At 35.9% G+C, this 23,330-nt stretch overlaps 1 protein-coding gene across 1 annotated transcript in view; it reads left to right on the top strand.

Annotated features, from left to right (window-relative positions):
* The window catches only part of DSCAM (DS cell adhesion molecule), a 229,988-nt gene that overhangs the window by 137,162 nt on the left and 69,496 nt on the right, over positions 1-23,330 (top strand). The gene's annotated exons all lie outside the window — the stretch shown is intronic.

A 23,330-nucleotide genomic window follows, 5' to 3' on the forward strand; every position in this document is an offset into this window, starting at 1 on the left:
CATTCTTATTCAACGTATTTTCACATTAGTCATGTTGAATAGAAGAATTAAAGTGAGTGTGAGGCACAATGAGAAAGACAAAACAAAACAAGACAAAAGAGAGATCAAATAGCTTGCTTTAATCTGCATTCGGATTCCATATTTCTCTGAATGTGGATGGCATTTCCATCATGAGTCTTTTGGAATTATTATAGGTCCTTGCATTGCTGAGAAGAGCTAAGTTTATCAAAGTCAGTCATCACACACTGTGGCTGTTACTCTGTACAATGTTCTCCTCATTTTGCTCACTTTACTCAGTGTCAGTTCATGAAAGTCTTTCCAGGTTTTTCTGAAGTCTGTCTGTTCATCATTTCTTATGGCATAACAGTATTCCATTGTATTCATATACCACAACTTGTTCAGCCATTCCCCAATTGATAGACATGCCCTCAATTTCCATTTCTTGGTCACCATGAAAAAGAACTGCTACAAATATTTTTGTACATGTGGATCCTTTCCCCCTTTTTATGATCTCTTTGGGATACAGACCTAGAAGTGCTATTGCTGGATCAAAGAGAATGTAAAATTGTATAGACCTTTAGACATAGTTTCAAACTGCTTTCCAATATGATTGGATCAGTTCACAACTCCACCAACAATGAATTACTGCTCCAATTTTCCTACATCTTTTCCAACATTTATCATTTTCATATTTTTCTTGTTAGCCAAACTGATAGGTGTGAGGTGGTACCTCAGAGTTGTTTTAATCTCCATTTCTCTAATCAATAGTGATTCAGAGCCTTTTTTCATATACTGCATCATAATCACACTTCTCATTATTTCTTGTAGCATGATATTACATTACAGTCAGATACCACAATTCATCCAGCTGTTGTCCAGTTGATAGGCATCTTCTCAATTTCTGGTTTGCTACCACAAAAAGAGCTGCTATAAATACTTTTGTAAAAATAGATTTCCCCCATTTGTATCTCTTTGAGATATAGAACTAGTAGTGGTATTGCAGGATCAAAGGTTATGCACAATTTTATAGCCCTTCAGGAATAATTCCAATTTGTTCTACATAACAGTTGGATCAGTTCACAATTCCCTTTCTTCAGTTTATATGTCCCCCAGGGTTTTACTGAAACCATTCTTTTCACCATTTCTTACAACACAATAGCATTCCATTATCATAATATACCACAACTTGTTCAACCATTTCCTTATAGATTGTCAGAGCCTCAATTTCCAATTCTTTGCTAACACAAAAAGAGTTATTATAAATATTTCCCTTTTTTAAAAAATCTCTTTAGGATGTAGACCTAGTTGTAGAATTAGTGAATTAAAGGATTTGCACAGTTTTATAGTCCTTTGGACATAGCTCCAAATTATTCTCAAAAATGATTGTACCAGTTGACAACTCCAACCAATAGTGCATTAGTCTCCCTGTTTTTCCAGGCCCCAGCATTCTTCATTTTCCTTTTCTACCATGTTAGCTAATCTGATAGATATACAGTGGAATATCTGAGTAATTTTAATTTTCATTTCTCTAATTATTAGTGATTTAGCGCATGTTTTCATAGAACAATTATTAATAGCTTCAGTTCCTTCTGAAAATTGTCGATTCATTTTTTTCAACAATTTATCAATTGGGAAATATGCCTTATTTTTATAAATTTGACTGAATTCTCTAAATATTTGAGAAATGAAGACTTTGTCAGAGAAACTGATTACAGAAAATTTTTGCCCTTGGCGTTTTGCTTTCCTTCAAATTTTGGTTGCATTGATTTTATTTGTGCAAAACTTTTTTCATTTCATATAATCAAAATTATCCGTTTTACTTCCTGTAAACTTTTTATGTCTTTTGTTTGATCATGAACTCTTGTGCTAGCAATAGATCTGATAGGCAATTTCTTCCCTACTCCACCAATTTGCTCATGTAAATGTTGGTCTATGCTCAGTTTCTACAAGACTGCTTTCCAGTTTTTCTCAGGTGGTGTTTTCATGCACTAGCAACTTTGATCTTTGGGTATTGCAAACACTAGATTATTGTGCTCATTTGTTTCTGTATGTTGTGTAACTAATGTGTTTTATTGATCAACCAATATATTTCTTATCCAAATTATTTTTATGATTATAACTTTATCATAGAGTTTGAGATCTGGTACTGTGAGGCCCTCTTCCTTCACTTCTGTTTTCATTGATTCCCTTCATATATTTTAATATTTGTTCTTCTGGGTAAATTTTATTATTATTTTTAACTCTATAACATAATTCTTTGATAGTTTGATTTATATTGCACTACCTCAATAAAATAATTTGTATAATTTTGCTATTTTTATTACATTGGCATGGAACTCATGAAAAACCAATATATATCCAGTTATTTAGATCTGTCTTTATTTGTGTGAAGAACACTCTCCACATGAGTAATTAATACATTTCCAATTGTGTAGTTTTTTCTTTGTTAGTGTGAAGAGTGCTTTGTAATTGTATTTTGATAATTCCAGTGGGTGTCTTGGCCATTGGACTCCCAAGTGTTTTATACCATTAGTGATTACTATAAAAAGAATCTCTTTTTTCCATCTCTTCCTGATAGATTCTATTGATAATATATAGAAATGCTTATGATTTCTGTGGGTTTATTTTATATATGTCCTTCAACCTTATTGAAGTGAGTAATTTTTTCAATTAATTTTTTAGGTGACTTTCTAGAGTTCTTTAAGAAAATTATTATAACATACACAAAAAGGAATACTTTTGTTTCCTCATTGTCGGTACTTATTCCTTCTTTTTATGGTACTATCGCTATAGCCCTTCTAGTATAACTTTAAATAATAGTGGCTATAATGGCCATCATTGTTTTATCCCTGAAGTTAATAGAAAGTCTTCTACCCCATTATAGATAATAGCTGTGCTTAGTTTTAAATATATACCACTTAATATTTTAAGAAAGCTTCATTTAATCATATACTTTCTAACATTCATAGCATGAATGAGCCCTGCATTTTCTCAAAAAAAATTCTGCATCTATTGAAATAATCATATGATTTTAGGGTTTTTGATATTCATATATTAAATTATCGTTATAGTTTTCCTAATATTGAACAATCCCTGCATTCCTCGTATAAATCCAGCCAGGTTACTATGTATAAACTTTGTTATATATTGTTATAGTCTCCTTGCTACTGTTTTATTTAAATTTTTTGCATCAATATTCATTAAGGAGGAATTTTCAGGAGTCAAGATGGTGGAGTAATTGGTAATTGCTATCTCCCTCCCCTTGTTAACCTTGAAGAGCCCAGAGAATATTTCCCCAGGAAAAATCCTGGAAGAGTGGGATCAGCAGAAGAGATAAACAGTCTCTTAGCTCATGATGCTAGGAAAATTCCTAAGGAGGATCTCTCTTGCTGTGTTTGAAGGGGACAAGTTCAGGACCAGAGCTGTCCCAGACAACCCAACCCCAACAAAGTGGGAGGAGAACCTGAAACCCAAGGGGGAGGAGATCACCACCATGAACAACAGGACCCCAGACAAGCCTCAGCACCCTAGGAGAATTGGGAAGACACTAGTGCAGATGGGATCACCAAACACTGAGCTTGCCTATGCTCTAGCTCAGCAGAGGAGACCTCCTGTGGCCACACCAGCCCTACCCCACACTTAATGAGCTAGCTCCAATGTAACTCTGGGGAAACACAGAAAGACTTCACTTGGCCTCTGCTTTCCATCATCAGCCAGCTCAGCATCAGGTAAGCTGTAGTATTTCAACTTCTAGCTGAAAGAACCAGAGGCCACAACACACAAAGCCTCAAGTTCTAGGTGCAGGAACTATGGGACAGAGCCCCCTGTGCCTCAGAATCAGAGATCTATTTTAAAAGCCAGGAAAAGGGTGATCATCATGAATAAGAAGCAAAGCAGAAAAGAAAAGACCATAGAATCATTCCATGGGTACAAGAACAAAAAAAAATTCCAAAGAGGTCAGCATTGAGACTGTACTCTCATCTGATACTTCAGAAGGGAATATGAACTGATCTGAAGCAAAAAGAGCCTTCTTGGAAGAGCTCAGGAAGGATTTTTAAAGCCAAATTAGAGAAATAAAGAAAAACTGACCAATGACTTTAAAAACATAAAAAAAGAAATAACACAAGAATTTAAAAAGACAGTTGGACAAATGGAAAAAGAAGTATAAAACTTACCTGGTGAAAATAACTCCTTTAAAGAAACAATCAGACAGATGCAAAAGGAGAAGCAAAAGGTAAGTGGAGAAAACAATTTGATAAAAAATAGAATTGGGCAAGTAGAAACTAAGAAATCTATAAGACATCAAGAATCAGTCAAACAGAATCTAAAGAATGAAAAGATGGAAGAAAATGTAAAATATCTAATTGGAAAAATAACTGACCTGAAAAACAGATCCAGGAGAGAAAATCTAAGGTTTATAGGTCTATAAGAAATCCATGATGAAAACAAAAAGCCTGGAAAATACCTTCCAAGAAATCATCAAAGAAAACTGCCCAGAAATCCTAGATCCAGAGGGCAAAATAGTCATAGGCATAATCCAACATTCACCACCTGAAAGGGATCCCAAACAAAAAAACGCAAGGAATATCATCATCAAATTCCAGAACTATCAAGTGAAGGAGAAAAAACTGCAGGCAGTCAGAAAGAAACAATTCAAATATCGAAGAGCTACAGTTAGGATTACATAGGATCTTGTAACTTCTACTTTAAAAGACTGAAGAGATTGGAATATGATACTCTGTTAGGCAAAGGAGCTGGGACTATAACCAAAGATCAGCTACATAGCAAAGCTGAACATAATATTTCAGGCAAGAAGATGGATATTCAATGAAATAAGGAATTTCCAGACCTTCCTGATGAAAAGACCAGAGCTTCATAGAAAATTTGATCTTCAAATACAGGTCTCAAGAGAGTCATTAAAAGGTAAAGAAGAGAAAAAAAAACTTATTCAATATGGACAAAATGTTTACATCCCTATAAAGGACCATGATAATCTTGAGAATTGTATATTTATCATGATATATAAAAGGGACATACATAGAGAGAGCAGGTATAAAGTAAGTGATGCCAAGGTAAAAATGTGATTTCAGAGTGTGAAGGAATTCTAACAAGGGATGTGAAAAGGAGGAGGCAGAAAAAGGTAAATTACACCACAGGAAGAGGCAAAAAAAATGTATTACAGTAGAGGGAAAGAGAGGGGGAGATGAGCATTGTTTGAGAGTTACTCTCAACTGATTGGTTTCAAGGAAGGAACAACAAACTCAGCTACATATAGAAATATAACTAGCTCTATAGGCAGGAGGAAGGGAATGGGGTAAGAAAAGGAGAAGGGGATAAAATGAAGAAGTAGAAAGGGGAAAGGGGAGTAAAAAGGAAGGGGGCTGAAAGATGGGAGAGAAGACTAAGGGTGGCGGTGGTCAAAAATTAAAATTCTGTTGTGGAAGGGGAGAAGGGAGAACTAAAATCACAAATGGGGGAATGAGGATGGAGGGAAATACACAGATAGTAATCATAACTGTGAATGTCAATGGGATGAACTTCCCCATGAAAAGGATATGGATAGCAGAATAACTTAAAAACCATAATCCAACAGTATGTTATTTACAAGAAACACATTTGAAACAGGGACACACAGACAGGGTAAAGGTAAAAGGTTGGAGCAGAATATATTTTGCTTCATCTGATGTAAAAAAAGCAGGGCTAGCAATCCTAATGTCAGACAAAGCAAAAGCAGAAATAGATGTAATCAAAGAGATAAGGAAGGAAACTATAAAAGGCACCATAGACAACGAAGCAATTTCAGTACTAAACATATATGCTCCAAGTGGTACAGCATTCAAATTCTTAGAGGAGAATTTAAGGGAGTTACAGGAAGAAACAGCAAAACTATACTAGTGGGGGACCTCAACATCCCCCTCTCTGAAACTGACAAATCTCAGAGTAAACAAGAAAGAAGTTAAGGAGGTGAATAAAATTCTAGATAACATAGATATGATCTCTGGAGAAAATTGAATGGGGATAGAAAGGAATATATCTTTTTCTCAGCAGTACATGCCACATATGCAAAACTTGATCATGTACTAGGCCATAAAAACGTCACAATCCAGTGCAGAAAGGCAGAGATAGTAAGTACATTCTTCTCACATCATAATACAATAAAACTTACATGTAATCAAAGACCATGGAAAGATAAACCAAAAGTTAATTGGAAACTAAATTATCTAATCCTAAAGAATGAGTGGGTTAAAAAACAAATTATAGACACAATCAACAGCTTCATTCAAAAGGATGACAATAATGAGAAAACCTATCAAATCTTATGGGGTACTGAAAAAGCAGTTCTTAGGGGAAGTCTTATATCTTTGAATGCCTACCTGAATAAAATAGAGCACAAAGAGATGGATGAATGGGGCATGCAAGTGAAAAAACTAGAAAAAGAACAAATTGAAAATCCCCAAGTAAGTACCAAATCAGAATTTCTGAAAGTCAAAGGAGAGTTTAATAAAATAGAAATTAAGAAAACTATTGAACCAATAAATAAAACTAAGAGTTGGTTTTATGAAAAAAAAAAGCAGCAAAATTGAGGGATATAAAAATTCATCTGGCCAATTTGATTTAAAAACAGAAGGAAAGCAAATTACAAATTTCAAAAATGAAAAGGGTGAACTCACCTCCAATGAAAAGGAAATTAGAATAATAATTAGAAATTACTTTGCCCAACTGTATGTCCATAAATTTGACAATCTAAATGAGATGGATGATTGTTTTAAAAAATATAAATTGCCCAGATTTACAGAGGAGGAGGTTGAATACTTAAAAAACCCCATCTCAGAAAAAGAAATTGAACAAGCCATCCAATAAACTCCAGTCAAGAATGGAAGGAATGCAGAAAATTGGGGAAATACTTTCACAAATAGTCTCTCAGATAAGATGTTATACTGTTGGAAAACTCCAGGAAATGATGAGCTGATTGATTTCGAAAAACATGGAAAGACTTGGACCTATGAAGAAAGAAGTTACCCACCTTAGAGAAAGAGATGGAAAGTGGAAATTTGCATAGTACAGTCTTACCTATATGTGTATGAGTGTATATATGTCTGTGTTTATAGGTATCTATGTCTGTGTTTATAGGTATCTATGTATACGTATAAATATATATATATACGTATATATATATATATATATATATACACATTTAATTGTAATTTTATTTAGGTGGGGGAGGGGGAGGAAAGGAGAAAAGAAATAAAGTAAAAAATGTAACTCAGAGAACAACAAAAAAAGGAGGAAACAAAAAATGCAGGGTAGCTTTGAGAACAATGTATAGTATTTATTATAAAGTTTTTCTTGAAATGGAAATTTATGGCTTTTTATTGAATCCTCTCTTCTCTTCTGCTGTGCACATGGAAATAGTCTTCTTTTTCTTTTCTCATTAAGTTTCAAATGAATATGAAATTTACAAAAAAGGAAAAAGAAATTTCCTTATGAACAAGCCATAAATGAGCTCACTAAAAACACAAAAACAAATAAACAAACAAAAAAAAACCCCATGACTAGATGGATTATAAGTAAAGTTTACCAGTCCTTTAAATAACAGTTAATTCTACTACTGCATAAAAAAATAGTTAAAGAAGTCCTAAAATATTCTATCTATGGCACAAAAATGATCTTGATATTTAAACCATGGAAAGCCAAAACAGAGAAAGAAAATTATAGACCAATTTCCTTAATGAATATTTTTATTAAATTATTTTATTTATTTTCAGTGTTCTACCATCACTTTCACCTGTCTTAGATTTTTGTCCCCTCTTTCCCCCTCACTGCCCCCTCCCACCATATTCCCTCCCTGAGATGGCATATAATCTTATATAAGTTCTACACATATATTCTTATTAAATACATTTTCACCTTAGTCATGTTGCATAGAAGAATTAAAATGGATGGGAGAAACCATAAAACAAAACAAAATAAAATAAAATATAAAATAAAATAGTCTACTTTATTCTGTAATCCAATTGCATAGTTCTTCAAGTGGAAGGCATTTTGCCTCAAGAGTCCATTGGGAATTTTTTAAGTCCTTGCATTGCAATGAAATACTAAGTCTACCAGAAAAATTCCTCACACACTGTAGATGTTGCTGTGTATAAAGTCATCCTAGTTCCGCCCCTTTCACTCAGCATCAATTCATGTAAGTTCTTCCAGGCATCTCTAAAGTCTTCCTGTTCATCATTTCTTATAGCATAATAGTATTCTATTACATTCCTATACCACAACTTCTTGAGTCATTCCCCAATTGATGAGAATCCTCTTGATTTCCAGTTTTTGGCAATCACAGAAAGAGTTGCTATTAATATTTTCCCATTTCCATGATCTCTTTGGGATAGAGTTCCAGAAGCAATATTACTGGGTCAAAGGTTATGCACATTTTTGTAGTCCTTTGGGCATAGTTCCAAACTGACCTCCAGAATGGTTGGATCAGCTCACAGCTCCACCAACAACGAATTAGTATTCCAACTCTCTCACATCTTCTCCAACATTTATCGTCTTCCTGTTTTGTCATGTGGGCCAATCTGATAGGTGTGATGTGGTATCTCAGAGTTGTTTTGATTTGCATCTCTCTAATCAATAGAGATTAAGAATATTTTTTCATATGACTAGGGATAACTTTAATGTATTCCTCTGAAAACTCCCTGTTCATATCCTTTGACCATTTATCAACTGCGAAATGACTTACCTTCTTGTACATTTGACTCAATTCCCTCTATATTTTAGAAATGAGGCCTTTATCACAAACACTAGTTGCAAAACTTCTTTCCCAGTTTTGTGCTTCCCTCCTAATCTTAGTTGCATTGAGTTAGTTTGTGCAAAAACTTTTCAATTTAATATAATCAAAATTATCCATTTTGCACTTCATAATCTCATTCTCTTGTTTGGTCAAAAATTTCACCATTCTCCATAATTCTGATAAATACACTATTCCTTCCCTCCCGCCAAGTTGTTTATAGTATTAATCTTTATACCTGGATCATGCACCCATTTGGACTTTATTCATGTGTATGGTGTCAGGCCTTGATCTATGCCTAGTTTCCACCACATTGCTATCCAGTTTTCCCAGCAATGTTTGTCAAACAGTGACTTCTTATCCCAGAAGCTGGGGTCCTTGGGTTTATCAAACAGTAGATTGCTATATTCATTGACTACTGTGTCTTGAGTACTTCACATATTCCAGCAGTCTACTCTTCTGTTTCTTAGCCAGTACCAAGTGGTTTTGATAATTGCTGATTTATAATACAATGTGAGATCTGACGAAGCTAGGCCACCTTCCCTAGCATTTCTTTTCATTAGTTCCCTTGATATTTTGAATCTTTTGTTCTTCAAGATGAACTGCGATGTTATTTTTTCTAGCTCTACAAAATAATTATCTGATAGTTTGATTGGTATGGCGCTGAATAAGTAAATTAATTTAGGTAGAGTTGTCATTTTTGTTACATTGACTCAGCCCATCCATGAGTAATTGATGTTTTTCCACTTACTTAGATCTGACTTTATTTGTGTGAAAAGTGTTTTGTAATTGTGCTCATATAGTCCCTGGGTTTGGTTTGGCAGGTAGATTCCCAAATATTTAATAGTATCTACTGTAGCTTTAAATGAGTTTTCTCTTTCTATCTCTTGCTGTTGGGCTTTGTTAGTATTATATAGAGATGTAGAAGGTTACTGTGGGTTTATTCTGTAACCTGCAACTTTGACAAAGTTATTTATTATTTCAAGTAGTTTTTTACTTGATTCTCTTGGATTCTCTAAGTATATCATGATATCATGTGCAAAGAGTGATGATTTAGTTTCTTCTTTGTTTATTCTAATTCTTTCGATTTCTTTTTCTTCTCTTATTGCTACAGCTAATATTTCTAGTACCATATTGAATATCAGTGGTGATAATGGACATCCTTGTTTCACCCCTGATCTTATTGGTAATGCATCTAGCCTATCCTCATTGCATATAATGCTTGCTGAAGGTTTTAAGTAGATACTGCTTATTATTTTATGGAAAGTTCCATTTTTTCCTATATTCTCCAGTGTTTTCAATAGGAATGGGTGTTGTATTTTGTCAAAAGCTTTTTCTGCATCTGTTGAGATAATTATGTGGTTTCTTTTAGTTTTGTTGTTGATATGATCTACAAATTAATGGTGTTCCTAATATTGAACCAGCCCTGCATTCCTGATATGAATCCTACCTGATCATAATGTATCATTCCTGTGATAAGTTGCTGTATTTTTTTTGTTAAAATCTTATTTAAAATTTTTGCATCTATATTTATTAGAGAAATTAGTCTATAATTTTCTTTCTCTGTTTTGGCTCTTCCTGGTTTATGTACCAAATCATATTTGTGTCATAAAAAGAATTTAATAGGATTCCTTCTTTCCCAATTTTTCCAAATCATCTATATACTATTAGAATTAACTGGTCTTTAAATGTTTCATTGAATTCACTTGTAAATCCATCTGGCCCTGGAGATTTTTTCTTAGGGATTTCATTGATGGCTTGTTCAATTTCTTTTTCTGAGACAGGATTATTTAAGTATTCAGCTTCCTCTTCTGTTAATCTGTGCACTTTATATGTTTTAAAATAATCATCCATCTCATTTAGATTGTTGAATTTTTGAGTATACAGCTGGGCTAAGTAGTTTCTTATTATTTTTTTAATTTTCTGCTTATTGGAGGTGAGGTCACCCTTTTCGATTTTGATATTGGTAATTTGGTTTTCTTCTTTCTTTTTTTTAATCATATTGACCAAAGTTTTAACAATTTTCTTGGCTTTTTCATAAAAGCAACCCTTAGTTTTATTTATTAGTTTAATAGCTTTCTTAATTTCAATGTTATTAATCTCTCCTTTGGTTTTCAGTATTTCTAGTTTGGTATTTACATGGGGATTTTCAATTTGTTCTTTTTTTGAGATTTTCAGCTGCTTGCCTAATTCATTGATCTCTTCTTTCTCTATTTTATTCATGTAGGCATTCAAAGATGTAAAACTTCCCCTAAGAACTACTTTTGCAGTATCCCATAAGATTTGGTAGGTTGTCTCATTATTGTCATTCTCTTGAATGAAGTTGTTGATTGTTTCTATAATTTGCTGTTTAACCCACTCATTCTTTAGGATTAGATTGTTTAGTTTCCAATTAATTTTTGGTTTATATTTCCATGGCCTTTGATTACATATAAGTTTTATTGCATTATGATGTGAGAAGGATACATTTACTATCTCTGCCTTTCTGCACTGGATTGTGACGTTTTTATGGCCTAGCATACTATCAAGTTTTGTATGTGTGCCATCTACCACTGAGAAAAACATATATTCCTTTCTATCCCCATTCAGTTTTCTCCAGAAATCTATCATATCTAGCTTATCCAGAGTTTTATTCACCTCCTTAATTTCTTTCTTGTGTATTTTGATGTTAGATTTATCAATTTCAGAGAGCAGGAGTTTGAGGTCCCCCACTAAAATAGTTTTTCTGTCTATTTCTTCCTATAACTCCCTTAAGTTCTCCTCTCAGAATTTGGATGCTATAACAATTGGAACATACATGTTTAGTAATGAAATTGCTTCATTGTCTATGGTGCCTTTTTGCAGGATATAGTTTCCTTCATTATCTCTTGATTACATCTATTTCTGCTTTTGCATTGTCGGAGATTAGGATTGCTACCCCTGCTTTTTTTGACATCTGCTAAAACACAAAATATTATGCTTCAACCTTTTACCTTTACCCTGTGTGTATGCTCCCATTTCAAGTGTGTTTCTTGTAAACAACATATTGTTGGATTATGGTTTTTAATCCATTTGGCTATTCATCTCTGTTTCATGGGAGAGATCATCCCATTCACATTCACAGTTATTATTACTGTGTCTTTTCCTCCATCCCTTTTCTCCTTGTTTATGCTTTTAGTTCTCCCTTCCCCCACACAAAAGAGGTTTAATTTTTGACCACTGCCTCCCTCAGTCTTCCGTCCCTTCTTTCAGCCCCCCTCCCTTTTAATCCCCTTTTTCCTTAGTACTTCTTCTCTCCCTTTTAGCCTCCCCTCCCTTTTATTTCCTGCTTCCCCTCTTACTGCCTATAGAGCTAATTGTATTTCTATACTTAGCTGAGTTTGTTTTACCCTGCTTGAATCCAATCAGATGAGAGTACCTCTCAAGCAATGCTCATCTACCTCCTCTCTTTCCCTCTCCTGTAATATGCTTTTATGCCTCTTCCTGTGATGGAATTTATTTTTTTCTGCCTCCTCCTTTTCACACCTCCCATTACAGTTCCTTTTCATCCTTAAACCACATTTGTTATCATCACATCATTTAATTTATACCCTCTCTATCTGTGTATTTCCTTTTTACATTTCATAATAAATATACACTTCTCAACATCAACAAGTATCATCTTCCCTTATAGTAATGTATATAGTTTGCTCATATTGAATAAGAAGCTTTTTTCTCTCCTGTTTATCTTTTTATGGCTCTCTTGAGACATGCATTTGGAGATTAAATTTTCTATTGAGTTCTGGTCTTTTCATCAGGAAGGTCTGGAAATCCCTTATTTCACTGAATGACCATTTCTTTTGCCTTATGACCCCTTTGCCTTAAGGAATAGCATATTCCAATTCCTTCGATCTTTTAATGTAGCAGCTGCAGGGTCCTGTGTGATCCTGACTATAGCTCCTTGATATTTGAATTGTGTCTTTCTGGCTGCCTGCAGTATTTTCTTCTTCATTTGATAGTTCTGGAATTTGCCAATGATATTCCTTGGTGTTTTTAGTTTGGGGTCCCTTTCAGGAGGTGAACATTGGATTCTTTCAATGACTATTTTGCCCTCTGGATCTAGGGCTTCTGGGCAATTTTCCTGGATGATTTCTTGGATGATATTGTCCAGGCTATTTTTTTCATCATGGCTTTCTGTTAGAGCAATAATCCTTAGATTTTTCTCTCCTGGATCTATTTTCATGGTCAGCTGTTTTTCCAGTTAGATATTTTACATTTTCTTCCATCTTTTCATTCTTTAGATTCTGTTTGACTGATTCTTGATGTCTCATAAATTTCTTAGTTTCTACTTGCCTGATTCTATTTTTTATCAAATTGTTTTCTCCACTTAACTTTTGCTTCTCCTTTTGCATCTGTCCAATTGTTTCTTTAGAGGAGTTATTTTCACCAGGTAGGTTTTATACTTCCTTTTCCATTTGTCCAATTGTCTTTTTAAATTCTTGTGTTATTTCTTTTTTCATGTTTTTAAAGTCATTGGTCAGTTTTTCTTCTATTTCTCTAATTTGGCTTTTAAAATCCTTCCTGAGCTCTTCCAAGACAGCTCTTTGTGCTTCAGATCAGTTCATATTCCCTTCTGAACTTTCAGATGGGAGTACAGTCCCAATGCTGACCTCTTTAGTATTTCTCTTTTGGTCCATGTCCCCATAGAAAGATTCTATGGTCTTTTCTTTTTTGCTTTGCTTCTTACTCATGATAATAACCCTTTTCCTGGCTTTTAAAGTAGATCTCTACATCTATGGCATAGGGAACTCTGTCCCACAGTCCTTGTGCCTAAAATTTGAGGCTTTGTGTGTTGTGGCCTCTGGTTCTTTCAGCTAGAAGCTAAAATGCTGCAACTTACCTAGGGTTGAACTTGTTGGTTTTGGAAAGTAAGAGGCCAGGTGAGGTCTTTTCAGGTTTCCTCACAGTTACCCTGGAGGTAGCTCATTAAATGTGGGGGAGGGGTGGTCTGACTACAGGACTGCTTTGCTGAGCTTGAGCATAGGCAAGCTCAGCCCTCTGCACTAGTGTCTTCCTGATTCCCCTGGGGTACTGAGGCTTGCCTGGGTTCCTGGTGTTGGCTGTTGCTGGCTTCAACCTCCTGGGGCTCAGGATCTTCTCCCAATTTTTTGAGGTTGAGCTGTCTGGGACAGCTCTGATCCTGCACTAGTCACCTTTGGCCACAAGAGAAACCCTCCTTAGTGATCTTTCTAGCCTCAGTAGATGAGTCTGCTTACCCCTTCTACTCCTCCCATCATTCCTGGGTTTTTCCCAGGGAGATATTCTCTGGGCTCATCAAGGTCAACAAGGGGAGGGAGATAGCAATTAATTGTCACTCTGCCATCTTGGCTCCTGGAACCAGAAATCTCCCCAACTTTCATATGCTCTTTCCTTCCCACTTCCCTATTCTGCATTTTTATAAGCAATTCTGCATTTTTCTGTTTTCTTTCTTCCTTGAAATAGAGTGAAGTTCAAGTGTTGCCCAATTCCCCCACCCCTATTTTTCCTTTCATTGTACAAATTCTCTTTTGTATACCTTATTTGCAAAATATAATTTTCCCCATTCTTCCTCTCCCTTCCTCTGCCCCCCAGCAAATTGTATCCTTTTCTTTCTTCTTTTGAGATCATTTCAACATAGTATTATCACACTCATGCCTTTTATCTAAGTATACTAAGTATACTCCCTCTTACATCCCTTACAATACATTTCTCTAGGGTTATATGACATATTCCCCTATAGGAATAAAAAGAGTAACATTATTTAGTTTCATGGTTCTTCATTCATGTTTATCTTTTGATTCTTCTTGACCCTTGTTTGTGAAGTCAAATTTAAATATTCAACTCAATTCTTTTCATTAGGGAAGCTTTGAATATCTCATTTAATTAAAAAGAACCTGGCTTGAAATTCAGTCTTTTATATCCTCCTGCTACTTTCCCAGATCAGTCTGAAGTCCTCTAAGTTTTCAGTGCTTCCCAAATGATATGGTCCAGAGAGATGTCTGTTCCCTGTCTGCTCAGCTTGTACTCTGCAAATTCCTAACCTGGTGTAGGACTGTTATGGTTAGGTTTCTGTATACTGCTGATGGGTTCAGTCACAATTAGTCAACTGGGAGGTTCTTTGGTTCACAATGACTTAATTGTTGGCTTCCCCTTGATCTTGACCTCCTTCCCTGTTTTGTTCTATGTTATTCTAATATGTGGAACTCAAGATTATAACCAAGTCCCCTTTCTGTTTTGTGGCTCTGAGACACATAGTCATGCTTATGGAACTTATTCCTTGCTAGTACTCCTGCTTGTTCTAGATTTTTCCTTTCTGTCCTGGAATTGGGTAATGGGTGAAAGAGCTACCAGACAGCCTCCAATCCTGCACCCACAAAAGTTACTTAGGATCTCCTTCTTCCAGGTTGTTTAGTACTTGTGATAAATGAAAACCCTTAGAGATAGTTTTTGGGTAATTAATAATCAATTTATTAATTAGACCATGAAATAACCAATAAATTTGATGATCAGAAGTCTTTCTTGATAACCAGAGACAAAACCATGGACATCATTGAATGCTTAAATAACTTTGGAAAATTGAATTTTTCCTGACAGATGAAAATCAACACTCATTGGTTAATGATTAATGAGTGGGTGAACTTTTTATAATGAGGGGAAAGGATAAAAGTCCTTGACTTCTCCTGCAGAGAATGTGAGTTGATCATGAGACCCAGCAGCACTACAGACAAAAGAATCCATTTCCAATCAGAACACTCCTGTTTGACTATGGGGAATTTCGAATGCATGAGCCTAATGCTTTAGGTCAGGAATTCACCTAGGTTAGAGTCTATTTGCACTTTTATCAAAGATAAACTTCCTTATTTGAGTGGAGTCTGGCCAAGACAGAAGATGTTCAGGAAGGATTAGGTCAGTCTAGTCATCAGCTGTGTCTTTCAGGGACTGACTGTCCTACAAGAACTGATCCATGAATGAGGAAATTGAAATGGGAAAAAAAACTCAATCCTAACTTTTTTTTGTTAAATTTTATTTTTCACTTTTAACACAGTTTAGAACAGATAAAACAATTCAAACTTTTGGTCAGGTAATACTTCTTTTTAAAACATTTACAATATGGACCACAAAGAATTTTTTTTTAAACATTAACCAACTGAGGCACAAATAATATTTATGTTGCTAACTTCACAAGTTCTTGACCTGATTGTCTCCACAGTATTACTAAGAATTAAAGGACCCAAATTTAGTATTCTTGATCTAAAGTCCTATGCCTAATAGCCTAATTTTAGACTTAACTTTGGATGTTCCCCTACAAATAATCTATAATTTAATAGATCTGGTATTAAACTTACAAACTTTTGGACTATAGGAAATTGCCACCAAGAGTAGGGACATTGCAGGGATACAATATCTCCCCAATTTCATGTCAATTCCAGGCAGGATTAGATTGTCCACTTGCATTCAGTCATTCTTAAAGTCTGCTAGGTGTCAGTGGGGAAATTGAGTCAGGAGAATCCTACCTCATTCCAGACTGAACAGCCGCTCTCCCACTCTTCCCATGAGATCACCTTTTTCAGTTCATACCAGCATCTCACAGGCTTCCTGGCATCATGGATTGGAGGCATGGATTGGAGGACCTTTCTTGCTATCCATATCTGGAGTTAGACCCAGAAGAACAGTCACTTAGTAGTCCCACAGCATCTAAAAATAACAAGTTCCAGTAACTAGGTTTCAAATATGATTATAATTTCACTTTGGCTAAGAAACATCTTTAGAGGCAAGTTTTAAGTGGCTTACATGCCTTTATATATATGTTCTAGTTCCTGATTAAATAGCAATCATAAAATCAAATTTACCATTAAAACCTTAACTTTTCCATCAATGCCAAATTTTATCCAAGGTTACCTTCCTTTAAGAAATTTAGACTAAAATTCTTTTCCCCAAACTAAAGATGTCATTAATCTATTCCCAGTAATTAATTCAGTCACTTGCTTTAATAGTAATTGCTTTTACCTCACTTTGTAACATGTCCAATTTTTCTCTCCATCGCTCCCCTCCCCCCCTGCTTCCTAATACCTTGCATTCTGATTACTTCTTCCCTCAATGTACCCTCCCTTCTATCACACCCCACCCTTCCCTTATCCCCAACTTCTCTCTTTTCTTGTAGGGCAGGAAAAATTTCCATACCCCACTCCCTATATTTCTTATTTCCCAATTATATGCAATAAAAAGTCTCAACATTCATTGGTAATACTTTGAATTCCAACTTCTCTCCCTACCCAGCCCCACTGAGAGGCAAGCACCTCAATACGGACTAAATATGTGTTGTTTTGCAAAAGACTTCCATAATAATCATGTTGTGTAATACTAATTATATTGCCCTCTGTCCTACTCTATCCTCCCTTATTTTTCATCCCCCACAATTGACTTTGTCCCTTCTCGAAAATGTTTATTTCTAGTGACTCCCTTCTCCCATTTGTCCTCCCTTCTAACATTCCCCTCATCCCACTTGTCACCTCCTCTCCTACTTTCCTGTGGTATGATATAAAATTTCATATCAAATCTAGTGAGTATGTTATTCCCTCCTTCAGCCACATGTAAAGAGAGTAGCTTCATTTTTCCCCTCTCCCCTTCTCCCTTTTCTCCTCCATTGAACAAGGTTTTTCTTATCTCTTTTATAACCTGCCCCATTCCATTTCTCCCTTTCTGTTCCCAGGATTTTCCTCCTTCACCCCTTAAATTTTATTTTATTTTTGTGTGTGTAGATATCATCTCTTCTGATTCAACATACCCTGTACTCTCTATCTATATATGTGTATATGTGTGTGTATGTATACACAATCTCTCCATCTACCCAAATACTGAGAAATGATTCAAGAGTTATAAATATTTTCTTTCCATATAGTAATGTAAACAGTTCAGCTTTAGAGAGTCTTTTATGATTTTTCTTTCCAGTTTACCTTTTCGTGCTTCTCTTAATTCTTGTCTTGGGAAGTCAAATTTTCTATATAGATCTGGTCTTTTCTTCAAAATGAATGATTGAAAGTACTCTATATCATTGAGTGACCTTTTATTCCCTTGAAGTATTATACTCAGATTTGCTGAATAGGTGATTCTTGGTTTCAGTCCCAGTTCCTTTGATCTCTGAAATATTCTATTCCAAGCCCTTTGATCCCTTAATGTTGAAGCTGCCATATCCTGTGTTATCCTGATTGTATTTCCACAATACTCAAATTGTTTCTTTCTAGCTGCTTGCAGTATTTTCTCCTTGATCTGGGAACTCTGAAATTTGGCCAGAATATTCCTAGGAGTTTTTCTGTTCGGGTCTCTTTCAGGAGGTGATCAGTGGATTCTTTCAGTATTTATTTTGCCTAGAATATCAGGGCAATTATCCTTGATAATTTCATGGAAGATAATGTCTAGGCTCTCTTTTTGATCATGGCTTTCAGGTAGTCCCATAATTTTTAAATTGTTTCTCCTGGATCTATTTTTCAGGTCAGTTGTTTTTCCAATGAGATGTTTCACATTATCTTCTATTTTTTCAAATTTTTGGTTTTGTTTACTAACTGTTTGGTTTAACTCATAGTCATTCATTTCCCTGAACTCAGTTCTCTCTTTCAATGAATTATTTTGTTCAGTGAGCTTTTGAACCTTCTCCTCCATTTGGCTAATTCTGCTTTTTAAAACCTCCTTCTTCTCATTGGCTTTTTGGACCTCTTTTTCCAAATGAGTTAGCCTCTTTTTAAAGCTGTTATTTTCCTCAGCATTTTTTTTGGTTCTCCTTTAGTATGTTGCTAGCTTGTTTTTTAAGGTCTTCTGTTGCCTGAACTCAGTTTAAGTTCCCTTTGGAGGCCCTAGAGGCAGAGGCCTTGACTTCCTCTGACAGTATGCCTTGTTCTTTCTCATCTGAAAGCATAGGGGAAGACAACTGTTCCCCAAGAAAGTAACCTTCTATGGTCTTATTTTTTTTCCCTTTTTTGAGTGTTTTCCCAGGTAGTTACTTCACTTCTGAGTTTCCTGTCCACAGCCACCTCACCTCCAGTTCCCCCAAGCCAGCACTGGGGGCTGAGATTCAGATAAGCTGCTCCAAAGCCTCAGGGACTTTAGGTGGGGGGGCAGGGCCACTATTCAGTGTGAGATTAAGATCAGCTGCTCAGGTGGGGGCAGGGCAGACACACAGGATTCAGTTTTCTCAGGGGGTTTACAGTGAGACCTTCAATAATGGATGCAGGCTACTGCCTCCTTTGGGAGCCCTGTCCCCCTGCTGCTTCTACTGCTGCCACTTGAGGAGGCCCAAGTTATGGGGACACCTTGCTCCCTTCCTGGCCAGCCAGAAAGACCCTCTCACTAACCTTTGACACCTGTCAAAGGGGTTGAGGGATCTACGCTGCTGCTGGAGATTCTGTCCCTGAAGCCTGCTCGGATCTGCTCCTCTTGGTGCCATGTGGCCAAGGCTGGGCTGGGCTCTGCTCCAGGTCAGGTGGGACAGACCTTTCCCATCAGTCTTTCAGGTCACTCTTGGATAGAAATCTCCTCCACTCCATTATTCTGTGGCTTCTACTGCTCTAAAATTTGTTGATAGTTCTTCTTTATAGGTATTTTATGGGCTGTGGGGTAAGAGTTAGGATATGTGCATCTTTCTACTCCACCATCTTGGCTCTGCCCCCCTCAATCCTAACTTAATAATTGGTTAGAAAATAACTTGTCTTATGCCTTTCCCATCCTTGGGAGATGTGCTCTTCCCTACTACTGTCAGCTCAGCCACTACAACTCACAGCTGTTTCTGTCTATTTTGTCTGGTACTCCTGGTCAGCCCTCCCCCCAGTTTGCCCATACGTACCTCTCTGTCTCTCTTTTTGAGTTGCCCCTAGACTAGAAAAATGATGCAGTTACTTTTTTTTAAAATTGCTTTCCTCATCATAATTTGGTTTTTCAGGGTTTTGAGGTTTTTATGGAGGTGGTATGTTGAAAGAACTTGACAAAAATGACATTTCTCATTCTGCTATCTGGACTTCATATATATCAATATATTTTATGGAAAAGCTAACACAGTGAAAATAAGAAGGATCAGATCCATGAATGAAGAGAAGAGAAATATATAAGAACCATACTGAGTGCATATGTGAAAAAAGAAGGGACAAAATATATATTTAATCTTTTAGCAAAAATAGTGAGTATGAAATAATTTCATAAAAGAAATGAAGGAGAAGTATTGGGATGTGCTAGTGTAATGGTATATAACCTTGGTAAGTAATGGAAAGCATATCAATAAATAGCAGTCCCATGGAGGTAGGTGAATGAAAAGAATGTAGGAAGTAAAACAATTTATGTCTGGTTTCTGTGGTTATGATGTGGTTTGGTGCTATTGGGAATTCTGAATTGTTAGGGTTCAGGTGGGTCAACCTGGAAAGAATTCAAGCACTCAAACCTTCTTTCAGTCAAAATAGCAAGATTTTTTTAAAGGATAATAGTGAGGGTGAGATTCCTAATGAATCTGCAACTTGATGGGAATGAAATTGACATTAATATACAAAAAAGAACAATGAAAAGATTTGGGTGGCATTAAGGAGTGGTGAATAGCCTAATCTGGATCAGGTGCAGCAGTTAAAGGAGTTAGGTGGTCTGGAGTGGATAAAGAGGCACTGTGAAAGAACTATTGATTATCTAGTTGGTCTGGACTAGGCCAGGTGGCCCAGGAAAGTTACCAGTGATTTGAACTGCTGAAATATGTGGGAAAATTCAGGGGCTGTGCTACTTTTAAAGAATTTTTTTTGTTCTTTTAGGGGTTCAGGGCTCATCACCCCATCAGTTTTGTCTGAGAGGAATCTGAACATTTTAAGACCATCTCTATCAAGTGTTGCATTTGTCAAGACTTTAATTGCTTCAATTCAACATTGCTTCCTTTACAAAATAGTGGTTCTAAAAGTGAGTTACAGAATCAAAGAAAAAATACAAATTAAAACTTGCAAATCCAGTAACATAGAAATGGGACAAAACATTGAACTTAAATTTGGTACCTCTAAAGTTTTATCCCTATGAATAGCACAGAGAGCATAAAGAAAGAATAAGAAAAGGTATAGCTCATGAATTAGAAAATAGACCTCAGAATAATGTAGATGGCATTATAAATATGGAGAAATACAATAAGACTTTCAGTTAAGTTTAGATGATCTTCAAAAAGAAAGGGGGTAGAAATTATACATCAGAGAAGAAAATGGCAGAATTGGGGGGGGGAGGGAAGTTATCTCCCATTATCAGGATGGGACAAATATACATATATATAGGCAAGAAGGTCGGGGGAGCCTTCATCTATGTAACCTTACTTGCACCTGAACTGGTAAAAGAAGGATAGAACCCCAGCAAACCATTTCTAGGCCAGTATCCTAAAGTGGACTTCAGAAAAACCTTGAGAGACTTATAGGAACCACTGTCTTCATTCAGAGTCCTTAGTTCTTTCTCTGGATGTGGATAGCATTTTCCATCAAGAGTCTTTTAGAATTGTCTTAGATCACTATGTCACTGAGAAGAGCTAAGTCTGTCATCACACAATGTTGTTATTACTGTGTACAATGTTCTCCTAGTTCTGGGGATGTCATTCAACATTAGATCATTTAAGTCTTTCCAAGTTTTTCTGAAATATGCCTGCTCACTATTTCTTATAACACAATAGTATTCCATTACATTCAAATAGCACAACTTGTTCAGCCATTTCCCAAGTTATGGACATCCCATCAATTTCTAATTCTTTGCCACCACAAAAAGAGCTTCTATAAAAATTTTTGTACATAGAGGTTCTTTTCCCTTTTTTTATGATGTCTTTGGGATACAGACCTAATAGTGCATTTCTGGACCAAAGGAAAAACATAGTTTGTTGCACTTTGAGCATAAAGAATGGCTCTCCAGTATGGCTCAATCAATTCACAACTCCACCAACAATGGATTAGTGTGCCAATTTTCCCACATCTTCTCCAATATTTATAATTTTCCTTTTCTGTCATATTAGTCAACATGAACAATGTGAGGTCATACCTCAGTTGTTTTGTTTTGCATTTCTCTGATCAATAGTGAATTAAAGCATTTTTTTCATATGATGATATATAGCTTTAATTTCTTCATATGAGAAGTGCCTGTTCATATCCTTTGACCATTTATCAATTAGGGAATGCCTTATCTTCTTATACATTTGGTTCAGTTCTCTATATATTTGAGAAATGAGGCCTTTATAAGAAACACTTGCTGTAAAAACTTTTCACAGGTTTCTGCTTTTCTTCTAATTTTGGTTACATTGATTTTGTGTGTGCAAAACCTTTTTAATTAAATGTAATCAAAATTATCCATTTTATATTTTATAATGTTTTCTATCTCTTCTTTGGTCATATCTTCTTCCTGTCTCCATAGATCTTTTCATTTTCAAGATGGATTTACAAGTGAATTCTATCAAATATTCAAAACACAATTAATCCCAATATTAAGCAGTTAGCAAAACTATAGTAAGGTGTCCTAGCAAATTATTTAGTGACACAAATATTCTAAGTCATGGAGAGTCAAAACAGAGAAAGAAAGTTACAAATCAATACTGCTAATTAATAATATATCAGCAAAGATTTTACAGTTATATATAAGTTAATATGATTCATTATTATCAGAATGCCTTTATATCAGGAATGTAGAGCTGGTACAATATTGAGACAACTATAGGTGTAATGACAATGTAAATAATAAAAATGACAAAAATGATATCAATGGATACAGAGAAAAAATTTTAATAAAAAACATTAGCTTATTTTTTAAGGAACATTAGAGGGGACAAAACCAAGATGGCAGAGTAAAGACAGAGACTTGCTTGAGCTTGCCTCCAAACCCCTCCAAATACCTTTAAAAAAAACTCTAAACAAGTTCTAGAGCTGCTGAGCCTACAAAATGATGAAGTGAAGCAAGTATCAAGCCTGAAAGGTCAACAGGAAGAGTCTATCACATTGAACTGGGAGTACAGCGCAGTCCAGCATAGACCATGATGGTATGCTGGAAAAGACCTCAGGTGACTGAATCACTGGCAGCTATGGAAATTTCCAGGCTTTCAGCCCAAAAATGCCAAAGACAACATAGGAGATCAATGGGAAAACTCTTGTCAGACTTTATGCGAGAGAGACGTGGTCTGCTCTGGCCCCAGTGGAGGTGATGGTGGGCAGTGGCACTGGTAGCAGCAGCTGCTTCTAGAGCTCCTGGCCCACAGATGGTGTGGGAATCAAGCAGCTACTCAGAGGGCTTTTGCAGGGATCTCTTTGTTGGCACTGAGACAGGGTTCTCTAGCCTTGCCATGCTTGGAACTGAGTCATACTTCTGGGATGGGTCCTGGAGTGAAGAAGATTACTGGTGTGGTGGAGGTTATGGTGCAATGGAGAGAGAATCCTCCTCACTGTTCCAAGCCAGAACACAGTGCTTGTGGTCACTCACAGATCACAGTACAGGGCAAGAAAGAAGTAAACACTTCTCCTTTGATCATACCACCTTGGAAGAACTGAAAATTTACAGGCCCCTAGAAGAAGCTCTGAAAACA

Source organism: Notamacropus eugenii, chromosome 5 (genome assembly GCF_028372415.1).
Source record: "Notamacropus eugenii isolate mMacEug1 chromosome 5, mMacEug1.pri_v2, whole genome shotgun sequence".
In the NCBI taxonomy this organism is placed as follows: domain Eukaryota; kingdom Metazoa; phylum Chordata; class Mammalia; order Diprotodontia; family Macropodidae; genus Notamacropus; species Notamacropus eugenii.